This window comes from Pinus tabuliformis, chromosome 9 (genome assembly GCF_031772625.1).
Source record: "Pinus tabuliformis cultivar Carrire ecotype Pingquan chromosome 9, CPIR1, whole genome shotgun sequence".
Classification (NCBI taxonomy): Eukaryota; Viridiplantae; Streptophyta; class Pinopsida; order Pinales; family Pinaceae; genus Pinus; species Pinus tabuliformis.
Genome location: NC_142307.1, coordinates 1304942531 through 1304956987, shown reverse-complemented (window position 1 = coordinate 1304956987; position 14457 = coordinate 1304942531).

The window sequence follows — 14457 nt, the reverse complement described above, 5'->3', positions numbered from 1 at the left end:
TTAAAATTTAACCATCATCCGAAATTCGTAGTAGACTTTCTATACATGAATGCAAAATGTACATACCATATTTTATAATGCAATTTTAATTTATGATTGTTTTAGACATCTACACCAAATTATCATTCAAATGAAAAATGTATCATGTTTTGTAATTTGCAATTTTACTAGATTCATTTTAAATAAATTGACAAAACAACCTTAAACAAAACCTAATAATAATCTACTAGCATTATAAGAATGATCATGCAAAATGTACGAACTAAATGAAAATCTACTTTCCTTGCTACATATTCATGAACTTAAATATGTAAAACCTTTAAGCATCAAACCATGCATCATGCAAATTGTACCATGTTTTATAACGCAATATTATAGTATGTTTGTGCATGAACAACTTTATATTAAAAGTTAACTATCAACCAACATTCGTAGTATCCTTTCTATACATGAATGCAAAATGTACATACCATATTTTATAATGTATTTTTTATGATTGTTTTAGACATGTAAACCAAACTAAAAGATTCATTCGAATTCAAAATGTAGCATGTTTTGTAATTTGCAATTTTAATAGATTCATTTTAAATAAGTTGACAAAACAACTTTAAACAAAACCTAAGAATCATCTACTAACATTATAAGAATGATTGAGTGCAAAATGTACCAACTAAAAGAAAATTTACTTTCATTGCTACATATTCATGAACTTAAATATGTAAAACCTTTAAGCATCAAACCATGCATCATGCAAATTGTACCATGTTTTATAATGCAATTTTGTAGTATGTTTGTGCATTCAACAAATTTATATTAAAAGTTAACTATCAAACGACATCCATATTAGCCTTTCTATACATGAATGCTGTAGGTTTTAACCCTGTACAAAAATTACCTGCATACGAATTCTAAAACACATAAAATAAACAATGCGATAGCATAACACATAAAACACATATACACAGATATTTTCCCCTGAATCCCAAAACCGAGACTACCAACTTGATTTTTCATTATGTTCCTTTCAATGTTATAATACATATTTATACATGCCGAAGCATCCAATACCATGGACCGAAAACCATCACATCCAAAACCATGGACCGAAAACTATCGCGTCCAAAACCATGGACTGAAAACCATCGCATCCAAAAACATGTGCGAAAATCATGCCCAAAACCATAGGTGGGTCCGCCCAACCTAACATAGGTTCCAAAACCAAAATTTTCTGGGGCACTACCCCGGACTCCATAGAGTGGGGTTACCTGCACCCCTCAAACCCCCTGTGATCCCTCTGCTACACAATTGACGCAACGAAGGGGGGGCTCCGCCCCCCCTCTAGCCCCCTGGTTAACTACGTGGGCTAGTCGTGGAAAGAATATAACATAACCCAACATTCTCCCACTTGTTGTTTTCTTTCCACAGTGGGCCACAAGAGATCTTAGTCATTTATCCATCCCTGCAACGACCATTGTTTCTCTACACAAAGAGAATTTCTCAGAACTCATAGATTTTGTTAATGCATCTGTAGTATTCTTCAAAGTGTCCACCTTTACCAGCAACACCTTTTTGTCTTCTATCATATCCCTCACAAAGTGATACTCAACATCAATGTGATTTGTCTTTGAATGCTATGCTGGGTTCTTCGCCAAGAAAATTGCACTTTGGTTGTCACAGCCTATCCTTATAGCTCCCTGTACTAATCCCATACTTGAACACAATCTCTGCAACCAAACTGCGTCCTTGCTTGCATGAGTGGCTGCCATGTATTCTGCCTCTGTAGTTGATAGTGCCATTACAAATTGTTTCTTACTCATCCAACTGACTGCACCTCTAAATAGGTTAAACACATACCCACTTGTAGATCTTCTCTGATCCAGATCTCCAGCCCAGTTTGCATCAACAAAGCCACGAATATCCAACACTCTGTCCAATCCTGGTCTTCCTTGGTAGCACAAACCATAATCACTAGTGCCACGCAAATACCTGAAAACCCGCTTCACTGCTGTCCAATGCTCCTTTCCTGGTTTTGACAGAAACCTACTCAATACTCCCACTGCATGTGCAATGTTTGGTCTAGTACATACCATTGCATACATCAGGCTATTGACTGCACTTGCATATGGAACACGGGACATGTCCTCTTCCTCTTCTTGTGTCTTGGGACACTGTTCAGCAGATAAATTTACACCCACAGGAATAGGAACCTTCACCAGTTTACTATCCTGCATAATAAATCTCTGCAATATTGTCTCGACATACTTCCTTTGGTTTAACCAGAGCTTCCTCTTTGCCCGCTCTCTTTTAATTTCCATGCCCAAAATATAGTTTATAGCACCAAGATCTTTCATGTCAAATTTGGAGGACAATTGGGTCTTCAAATCCTGGATAATTTCCTTGTCATTTCCAACTAGCAACATATATTTTTGTTGTTTTTTGCTTAAGAAAGAGCCAATCCTTCTATTTCGTTAATTGAAAAGAAAGTTACATAATGTACAAAAATCAATCCATTTACAAGAACTCCGGAAATAGATTCCCTATCCAAAAGCAAATGCAAAAACCTCCCACCCAACACCAGACCACACCCAACCCACGGGAAACATTCACAACAGTCTACAACCATCACCCTCGATCACACAAACCGCACCAAAAAGTGGTCCAACCCATCTGGCCCGACAAAACAACCCGAACCGTCCAAACTATCGATCCGGGCTGCTGGATCCAATGGCTAGGATCAAAATCGCACCATCCAACACGACCAGATCATAGTGAGCGATGGAGGGTGGTATTTAAAACTTCCCCTTGCCACGTGTTGCATGCTCTATGGAATCGCTTTTGAAAAAGCAAAACCACTAACCACTCAAATGACCTACGATCAGCGGGAAACCATCTGGGGTGAGGTTTTCCAACCTGAAAACGGCAAGGGTGTAAATTCTGGCAGCCGGAAAAACTGATCTCCCGCCCAGCCTAATCTTTCTACAGACCCTGAATCCGAGACTGTGCTGATATGTGAAATGACTCAACATGTTTCTGTCCGAAAACCAGGGGACTCCTGTTAGCTTACTCCGGGGAGAAAAGTGACCAATCTTTGCTTGCCCTCCAACCAAGTAAATTCTGAGAGGCAGTGGAAGCTCTAGCTAGGAAAAATCAATTCATGCTTGTCTCCCTTCCTTGATATCAAACAACTTCTCTGTCCTCTGCAGCGTGTTCATTGCAGAGAGCCTTTAAACGGTTCTGGGGCATCTCTTGCCACTTTTCACCATCCCGCATTCAACATTCTTCACACCTTGGTTAGCCAGAATGTCCGCTAGCTTATTAGCATTTCAACGAACATGGTTGAAACTAACAGTTCAAAATCCCTGAAGGTGTACTTGAATTCTTTGGTAAACCTGAATTAGTCTCCAGTTCTTTGATACTTTCTCCGGTCTAGTGCCACAGCTGATTCTTTTTACAGAGTTAATGGTTATTTATGAATCCGCTTCTATAATGACATTTGAGCTATGGTTCTGAATCATAATCTCTAGACATTTCTCCAGAGCCATTAATTTCGCCATATTGTTGGTGGCTTTACCTAAATGACTGTGGAAGATTAAGATGATACAACCCTCTTCATCTCTTAAAACTCCTCCAAAACATGTTGTTCCCGGGTTGCCTTTTGAGGCACCATCAATGTGGAATTTCAGATAGCTTTTCGGTGGAGGTTGCCAGAAATATTTCTCTTTATCCATAGCTATATCCTTTCTTTTTAGTCCTTGGGGAATAATCTCTTGCATTCCTAGAAGCCTGAGAGTTATCAGCTCAGTCTATGAGGGAGGATTCTTTGGGATCTTGCGAACTGTGGTGCTGACTGTCTCCCTGATCTGTTTCAAGATCAAATCATGTAGCCACTGAGGGTTGGACTTTTCATTTTTAAATATTCTTTTATTCCTTTCTTTCCACACATTCCAGATAATGAAGCATGGCGTGAAGGCCCAGGCCAAATTAAGGAATTCATTCTCCGAAAAGATCCTTCTCCACTTGTTTAGGGTATTTGAGATACTTCCTCTGTCCCTATCTGACTGTTGGAAAATGTTGGAGAAAGAATCCCATAGCCAGGTGGTGTAAGAGCAGCTGTTGAGAATGTGCTCCATAGTTTCCTCCTGCTTTTCACAAAGCTGGCATCTGGAAGGTCCCAAAACACCCCTTTTTCTAATATTGTCCCAAGTCAAGATTTTCTTATGATGTACCAACCACATGAAAAGCTTGATCTTCATCCAACCTTGGTTTTTCCAGAGGTGCTGCCAGGTCTTGTCTGGAACACTGGAATCAAGCCCAAGGAGAATACCTTTTGCTTCCTTTAGATTAAAGGTGCCTTTATTGTTGTTGCCCCATCTCAATTGATCCTGCCCCTCTGTAACCATGATCATCCTCTGTTTAGTAAGTTTCTCAGTGCCTTTGCTTTTATTTTTATGGGGATGTCATCTCTGCAGTTAATGTTTCTCCAGCTTCTCCATTTTCCCAGGTTTTGAGAAAGATCCCAGAAATCATTTACTTTGTTTAACCCTTGGGAATTTGTTTCCTGCTTGAGGCTTAAAAAATCCTCTGTTAATAGTGTTGGTTCTTGTTGCCATTTTTCCTCCCAAAAGAGTGCTACATCTCCTGCTCTGATTTCCTAGAAACCGTTTTTTGCACTATGCTTCTATTATCCCAAGCTCTATTCTAGATGTGTGAGCCCTTTATGTTTCCAGACATTCTTATGAGATCTTTAGTGTGCCAAGAGCTGGCATATTTTTCTTTCCAGATCCTTGCCCAATGGGCTTTTGGCTCTTGAACCCATCTCCACCAAAGCTTGGCTCCTAGCACTTTACTCAGAATCTCCTGGTCATCTAAGCCTAGACCCCCATGTCTCTTAGGTTTGCAGATTTTTTCCCAGGAAACCAGGGCCCATTTCTTCCTTGTTTCCTCCTTACCCCACAGGAAATCTCTTTGAATATTCCTGAATTGCTCTAATACACCTTTGGGAGCTGGGAGGGCTGATAACATGAAAACTGGGATAGATTGCAGAACAACCTTTGTCAATACCAACCTGCCAGCCAGGTTCAAGGCTCTGATGGTCCATTTTTTGACTTTGTCCTGCAACTTATTTAGCACTGGTTCCCATATACTTTTGAGCATTGGTTTGGCTGTGAGAGGAACTCCCAAATACTTTGAGGGGAGGGAATCCCTTTGGAAGCCGAGGATTCTTGAGATATTTCTCTGAATAGCAATGTTTGTGTTAAAGAAGAAATTTTTTTATTTAGAAAGATTGACTTCCATACCTGTGGCCATGGCAAATGCATTAAGGATTTGATTGTAGGCTGAAGCTTCTTTGAATGAAGGAATTCCTTGTAGCATGGTATCATCTACAAATTGTTGGTGTGTATGTGCCTTACCATTTTCAGTTAGTTAAAGAACCTTGATTTTGCCCATGGCTTTGGCATGCTTAATAGACCGACCAAGTCTTTCCATCATGAGGATAAAGATAAAGGGAGAGAGCGGGTCTCCCTGCCTGAGGCCTTTAGAAGGAATGGAGATCTCTGAGGGAGAGCCGTTAACTAAAATTGAAAAGCTAGAAGTAGTCACTAGAGCCATTACCCATCTGACCCAATTGTGATCGAACCCAAAGGTAGTAAGCACCTTCTTGATGTAAATCCAATTGACCTTGTCATAAGCTTTGGCAATATCCAATTGCATGATCATTCCCGCCTGCTTTTTTCTATTAAGTGAGTGAACCACCTCATGGGCTTGAATAATGTTATTTAAAATTTTTTTGCCCCCCACATACCCTGATTGTTCCTCAGATACTAATGAAGGAAGGAGAGGTTTGAGTCTGTTAGCCACTACCTTGGATATCATCTTGTATACCACATTACATAAAGCTATGGGTCTGTACTTATCTGCCGTTTGAGCTGAGTCCTGTTTGGGAATAAGGGAGATGAAGGAGGTGTTGAGGTCTTTCAAGATAGTTTTACTACCCCTGGAGTCCTCGACAACATTCAAAATATCCCGTTTGACTATATACCAACAAGCTTTGAAGAAATCCACATTAAAACCATCCGGGTCTGTGCTTTGCCATTCTGCATGTCTTTGAGGACCTCACTAACCTCCTCTTCGGTTACTGGTCTGTTTAGGTTATTATTGTCCTCTTTGGACACCAGCATAGGGATATGCCTTGTAATTTCCTTTATGGATTGTTCCCTATCTGGATTGTTTTCCCAGGTGATATTTTGGAAATGATGAACAAGCACCACTTCAATGTCCTTATGTGTGATCTGAAACTCCCCATTCTCATCCTTTATCGTCAAGATTCTGTTGAATGCTCTATTAGCCATAATGGATCTGTGGAAAAATCTTGTATTACGCTCTCCTTCTTTGAGCCATTGAACTCTAGAGTTTTTCCTCCAAAATATTTCCTCTTGTTTGCATAGGTTCTCCCATTCAAGATGAAGTTTATCAGCCTGCTCACTTTTGTCTTTGTCAAAGCCATCTTTGATCAGTGCCTGGTTGAGTTCTTGAATTTTGATTTCCAGTGATTTTTTATCCACAAAAATGTTACCGAAATCCTTCTTATTCCATTCTTTAAGTCTAAACTTAATGTGCTTTAGTCTTTTATGAAGGAGGTACATTTTTGATCCCTGGAATTGCAAGTCTTCATACCACCATTTTCTGATGTTACTAATGAAATCCGGGTGTGAGAGCCAGATATTCTCGAATCTGAAGGGTCTATTCCTGGGAGAATCCAAACCCTTTATTTCCAATTGAATCAGCCAGTGATCTGAGCCTCCAAAGGGAAGAACTCTTGTTGTTATTTTGTTATCTATAAGCATAACCTCCTCTGATATCAAAAACATGTCTAACTTAGAGGCTACCTGTGCTTCCCCTCCTCTCTTTTTGTTTCAAGTAAAAAGATCATTGCTCGAATCTGAGTCAACCAATTTCATATTATCTGTGAACGATTGGAACGCTAATGAGTCTTTGTTTAGCGCTCTGGTACCTCCTTTATTTTCTGAGAGAGATTTGATCATATTAAAATCCCCTCCCATAATCCAAGGAATACTAGCCTGTCTGTTCTTGAGATCCATGAGGGATTCTAGCAATTTGAGTTTATCATCTATTCTTTGAGGACCGTAAACATTAGTAACCAGGAAGGTTTCCGAAACCCCCACTGGTTGAATGACTACTGATAAGTAATTTCTGGATGCCTCTGCATCTATTACGCTGATTTTTAGGGGGTTCCAAAGAGTGAGAATGCCCCCAGCTGTGTTCTCTGCTTTAACTTCTAGAAACTCAAATCTATTGAGCCATTTGCTATGGATTAGTTTTATTTTCTGGATGGAACATTTTGTTTCGTGGATGAAGATCATGTCTGGCATATCCTGTTTCATTCTAAAACTAAGCATTCATTTCTTTCTTTTACTGCCTAGACCTCTTATATTCCACGATGTGAACTTCATAGTTAAATATTTGTAAAGGAGTAACTGGTTAGGTCTTTCATCTTACCCGAATCTATCATCAGCTTTCCACACTCCATCAAGAGCTCCTTCTGCTTTTTCCTGCCCCTCTTCTTTCTTGCATTTCTGGTAGCTAATCCTGGAGTTGATTTCATTGTTTTCACACCTCTGCACTCCTGCTTGTCGATGGTTTTTCCTTTATTTGACCCCCTTTCCTAAGTTTTCCATAAAAACAACTAATGTATTCTATTGCATTCATCTTGAGGTAATGAATCTATCCCCACTGTGGTTCCCTACTTCAAAAAACCTTCCAGATCTAGGTTTTCTTTATCTAGAATTTCCTGAAGTTCATGATCCTCTAGATCTATTTCACTCTGGGTCATTTCCTGATCCATCTCTAGTTCTGTTTCATTCATCATGGTTTCTTCCTTATTATCAGTATTTTGTGTTGGGTTGTAGTTTTCCTCCTTCTCCTTTTCATTAGGGCCTTCCTCCATAGATTGGTCTTCATTTGGCATTTCTTCACTCTCTTCCAGTGCTTGGAACTTATTCTGACTGACCTTTTTCCCCTCATTATTTTGTTGCTTTGGTCCTTTTTTGCTTCCTTTTCCTATGCTTGCCACTTTCTGAAAGCTTTCGGTATCCTTCATTGTATTCAATTTTATTTTGTGTTCTGCTTTACTAAGAGGGCAGTCTTTGATCAAGTGTCCATGTTCGTGGCATTTACGGCATCTGAATGGAATATGCTCATAGTCCACCGTTTGAACCCATTCCTCATCAAAAACTTCCAGGATAACTTCGTCCGGAAGAGCTCCTGATAGATCCATTTCCACACAAATCCTTGCATAGGAAGTATATTTACCCCTTCTAGTGGCTTTTGAAGCTTTGACAAAACGACCTAATTTGTTTCTTGTGGCTGCAAGTGATTCATTTTGCCAGTAATCCAGAGGAAGAGAATATAGCCTTACCCAGATAGGAACTGAAGTAAAAGTCTCTCGCTCTGGAACAAAATTCATCACCCAAGGCCGCATATAGAGGCCAGCTGCTGCAAAAAAGTAGGGTCCTCCTTCGAATATTCTATCTTTGTCTTCGATATTTGTAAACACCACGGTGAAGAATCCCTTTGACCCTAGATGAAGATCGATGCTGCCTTTGGGTTTCTAGTGATACTTGATCCATGTCTGTAAAGCCTTTTCAGTGGGCCATAATCCCATGAATTTACATATTATGGCGTAAGTCTCCATATGTTCCCTGTGCTCCTGCAGTGTAGGATTATTTAACACTACTCTAGGAGTGATTTCCGTTTTGGGTCTGCAAGGTCCCTTTTGTTTTTTTCCCTTGTTCCCTGGTTTTTGTCTTCTTCCTCCTTGTCCTTTGTGTTGCTATTTTCCTTGGACTTGGCCCCATCTATCTCCTTTTCATTATTTCTATTTTCTTCCTTCTCAGATCCTCTGAAATTATCCAGATGTGACTTGCCTTTGCTGGCAACGACATCTTGGTAGGAGGGAGTGGAGCTCCCTCCTCTGCGACCCTCCATTAGGGCCAGACTTTGAAACTCTCAAAAACCCTGCGTGACTTCCATCCTCTGTTCCTAAATCCCGGCTTGTTCAAAAAGCATTAAGAATAATCTTAGGTCTGAGCGACAAATCACTTCTCCAACCAGCAACATATCATCCACATACAAGACCAAATAAATAACACAGTCACCAATTCATTTAAAATACACATAGTGATCTGATTTGCTTCTGGTGAAGCCAAGTCCCCGTATAAATGTATCAAATTTCTGATACCATATCCTTGGTGACTATTTTAACCCATACAGAGACTTCTTTAACTTGCATACAAGTTCTTTCTTACCCTTCACCCCAAAGCCTTGAGGTTGCTTCATGTAGATTTCCTCTTCCAGATCCCCGTGAAGAAATGTTGTCTTCACATCCATTTGTTCTACCTCAAAATCAAAAGCAACAACAATAGATAAAAGTAATCTAATAGAAGTTACCTTGGAAACAGGAGAAAAAATATCACTAAAATCAATTCCTCGCACCTGGTAATAACCTTTTTCTACCAACCGAGCTTTATATTTCTCCACCTTTCCTTCTGCATTTGTCTTCTCTTGAACACCCATTTGCTACCAATGGGTTTCCTTCCAGCCGGCAACTCCACCAGATCCCAAGCCTCATTTTTGTGCAAAGATGCCATTTCATCAACCATGGCCTCTTTCCAGAGTTTTCCATCCTCTGAATCTACTGCTTCCTTCACAGTTCTGGGATCATCATCAGTAATATATAAAGTAAAATTTGAACAAAAAGCAGATGGACCATACCTGTTTGGCTACCTTCTTTCTCAAATTGATCTTCTCACACCCAGAGTTTGTGGCTCTTCATCTTCTGATTCCTCCTGTTTTGTAGAGTCTGATTCTTCCTCCTTTAGCTCAAACTCTATCTTCTCAGGTTCCTTTGGTTCGACTTCATGTTTAATAAAATCTTTCATCTCTCTGAACACCACATTTCGGCTGTACACAACCTTCCTTGTTACTGGGTTCCAAAGCTTATAACCTTTTAAACCATCCTTATACCCAATAAAGATGCACTTCTCAAATTTACTATCCAACTTGGTTCATTTCTCCTTTGGAACATGTAGATATGCATCACATCCAAATACCCTCAGATGTGAAAGAGAGGGTTTCTTACTAGTCCATACCTCTTGTGGAGTTTTATCCTCCAATGCTGATGAAGGTGATCTGTTGACCAGGTAACATGCTGTCTCCACCGCCTCTGCCCAGAATTCCTATCCTAACCCGGCACCACTAAGCATGCTTTTTTCCCTTTCCATCAACGTCTTATTCATTCTTTCTGCAACTCCATTTTGCTGAGGTGTATATGGAGTAGTCTTCTGCCATGCTATACCAAACTTCTTACATAATTCTTCAAATTCCTTACTGCAAAACTCTCCACCGTTATCTGTGCTCAACACCTTTATCTTCTTCTCTATCTGGTTTTCCACTAGAGCCTTGAATTCATTAAACCTGTCAAAGACTTCATATTTCTTCTTAAGGAAATATATCCATGTATTCCTTGAGAAGTCATCTATAAATGATACATAGTACATAGACTTACCTAGTGATGGAACCTTCACAAGTCTAAACAGATCACTATGCACAAGCTCTAATATATGTTTCGCCCTCTTACCACTAGAGGGGAAACTCACTCGGTTCTGCTTCCCATATACACAATTTTCACAGAAATCAAAATCCAAAGAGCTATTACTCATACCTTCTAGCATACCTTTACCATGAAGTATTTGAAGGCCCTTCTCTCTAATATGTCCAAGCCTTTGATGCCACAACATGGTCTTCTCTCCAGAGACCACTAGATTTTCTGCTCCACTTTCAAGAGCCACAAACTGTTGCACCCATCAAAAACTGTGCTACCTTGCAGCTTGTACAGAGTTCCAATCCAAACTCCCTGCATCAATACTAGTGCTCCCCAAACCATCTTGCAGGTATCCTTCTCGAACACTCTTTTTACACCTGCATCATCCAACTTGCTTACAGAAATCAAATTTCTAGCCAATGTAGGAATATGCAGAACAACCGGAAGTGTTCTAACCCTTCCACCTTGCAACTTCAACTTTACTTTTCCACGACCAATGATTCTAGCCTTCCTATCATCCCCTAAGAATACATCACCGCCATCGTATTTCTCATACTTGCAGAACCACTCTCTATGGGGAGTGAAGTGAAAGGATTCACCTAAGTCAATCAACCATGCCTCATGATCTACATGTGTACTTGAATAAGCCAAGTACACATCCCCACCTTCATCTAAGGTGGCTTTCGCCTCTGCAAAAGGAGCATCATCAGATCCCTTTCCTTTATCAAGAGATTTAGATTTAAAGTCCCTTTTGTAGTGCCCTTCCTTTCCGCATTTCCAGCACACCACCTTTACAGGTTTTCCTGGAGATTTAGATCTCCCTCTAGATTTAGATCTCCCACTCGATGACTTATTTTTGTTTCTGTTTTGGGACCATCCTCGTACAGACAAGGCATCACCATTCTGGCTCTCCATATTTTTCCGTCTCATCTCCTCCGTTAGCAAGGATGAGACTATTTCATCAAACTGCAAGGCAGTTGCATTGCTACCTATTGCAATAACCAGACTATCCCACGAATCTGGTAGAGAACACAACAAACTGATGCACTTATCTTCATCTGAAATTTTAATATCAATAGATGATAACTGACTTACCACAGTATTAAATGCGTTCAGATGCTCTGTCACCAAGCCTCCATCTTTCATCCTCAGGCTATACAACTTTTTCCACAGGAACAATTTATTCACTAGAGACTTATAATGGTACAAAGTCCCTAACTTGTCCCACAAAGCCTTCGCCATAGCTTCCCTTGATACATTCAGTAATACTGAATCTGAGACACACAATTGTATTGTGCTCTTTGAATTCTGATCCAACTTCTTCCATTCTTCATCGGACACTCCAATTGGTTTAGTACCCAGATCTACTGTGATCCACTGATCTTTATCCACCAACAAATCCTCCATCTTGAGTTTCCACAACTCAAAAATTTAACCATTAAATTTCTCGATCTCTTTCTTTCCATTGCTCGCCATCTTCTTTCACCACCAGAATCTATCTCGCAGATCTCCCATTGAACAGGGTCTACCACAGGCCCGAGTGAAACCCCTCAACAATAAAGGCGTCCCCTTGAAGCCAAAACAACTCCGATACCAAATGTAGGTTTTAACCCTGTACAAAAATTACCTGCATGTTGAGTCCCAAACTTGCATCTTCCATATATACCTTTTCAGCCTTCTTTTCCATTTACTTGACCCACCAAGCTGTCAAATCATTGCATATTAGTCTAAAAAGAGCTTATAAAATGGTTTCCTAACTATGTTTGTGACTGCTGTTTGATTTAGATTTTTGTTCAATCAGCTGCGGAAACTTGTCACTTTCCGTAGCCATTTTGTTAAAGACTATGTTACAGGTGTCCAATGGAGAATCCGGCCACATGGGCAAGCTGCAAATGACATGTACATGGAGCGTGTCCCCTTGGTTCAAGCGAATCACTCACAAACAGCCATGGTCAAAGACGGTCAAAGGAGTGGTCAAACCAAGAGTTTTGCGGTGGCACGGCTCTATTTTGCCCACGTGAAGTTTTGCATGGCAAGATCCTTAATCTCCGGAGGTGTGCTAACACCTGTGGATCAATCTGTGAACCAAATCGAATAGCCACCACTCCATAGATTTATTTGTCATGATTACCATACTGCTAGATCTCAGGACGTGGAGATTTACGTGTCTGTTTGGCAGCGTAGAATTTAGGAATCAGTTATAGCATTTTCACTTATAAATAATGTGTTATCATATGCTTGATAGTTAGCTTTTACATGTAATCTTGACTGTGTTTACGAGCCCACTGTACCGTGCTCCATCTTTATGTTTTGACTGCACTTTAATATATGAGAAGACAACATTCTTAAGTTCGATTTGTGACTGAGTATTGATTGGCCGAGGTTGCAGAGGGCCCCTGTACACCAAGGCTCTGTATCTACTGTATAGTTTCTCGCTTTCTTTCATTATGTTACCACTTTTATAATCAATTGCTTGTGTATATATTTCCTGATATTTATACTAACTGCTGTTCATCTTTTCTTTTATGCTTTCTCATGATTGTTAGCTGATCAATATTTTTCTTTCAGGTTCTTGTAGGCAACCCGGGAAAATTACATAGTTTTAATGACTAATGACATGAGATCATCTTGTCCTTTTTGCTGATTCATTTACTGAGTTTTAATTCCAGCATTGTCATTTCTTTCAGTTTTGCTTTGCTTATTTAATTTTCTGCAACTTAGATATCATATTACTCATCTGTGTATGATTTCCTTCCTATAGCCAAGCGACTCAAATAGTGAGGAATCAGAATATTACTTGATGTAGTATGATTTAGTTTACTTTCCTGCAAGTTAGTGATTAAATTACTTATGTCATTTTCAGGATTTGAAATATGAATGAGTAGTTAAATCTTAGATTCATTTTATGGAATTTCATTTCCTGCAATTTAGATATCATATTACTCAGCTTGTTTATGATTACTTCCTATAGCCGGAGCGAGTCGAAAGGTGAAGGGTCAGAATATGGGTTGAAGTAGTGTGATTTAGTTTTCTTTGCTTTCAGTCTTTGAATTGTTTTTAGTTTAGTTTTTATTTTCTTTTTATACAGTAGTAAGGATACTGGGTTTCATTGTCACTAGTTCACTGTTTTGGTACATTTTTATTTTCTTTTGAGAGTTGATTTCATCACAGCCAGTTTGAAACCTTCTTTTTGAGAACTTTAAAGTTTGGAAAATCATTGTAGAAATCACCATTACCATCCATACTTGAACTTCAATTTTCCCATCTCACATTAGGGAATCCACAAAAGACAAACCCAAAAACAAACCAAAAACTCAAAAACGACAAAGAACTAAGAAATCAGTTATCTTGCATATACAGTGCACTTCACTTTAGCAGTTTACGACTCTCGGATTGACATTTTAAATAGCAATTTAGGACACACTAAATTGACTAAACACTGCATACGAATTCTAAAACACATAAAATAAACAATGTGAGAGCATAACACATAAAACACATCTACACAGATATTTTCCCTTGGATCCCAAAACCGGGACTACCAGCTTGATTTTTCATTATGTTCCTTTCAATGTTATAATACATATTTATACATGCCGAAGCATCCAATACCATGGACTAAAAACCATCGCTTCCAAAAACATGTGCGAAAGTCATGCACAAAACCATAGGTGGGTTTGCCCAACCTAACATAGGTTCCAAAACCAAAATTTTCTTGGGCGCTGCTCCAGACCCCATAGCATGGGGTTACTTGCACCCCTCAAACCCCCTGTGACCCCCCCGCCACGCAATCGGCGCAACGAAGGGGGGGCTCCGCCCCCCCTCTTACCCCCCGG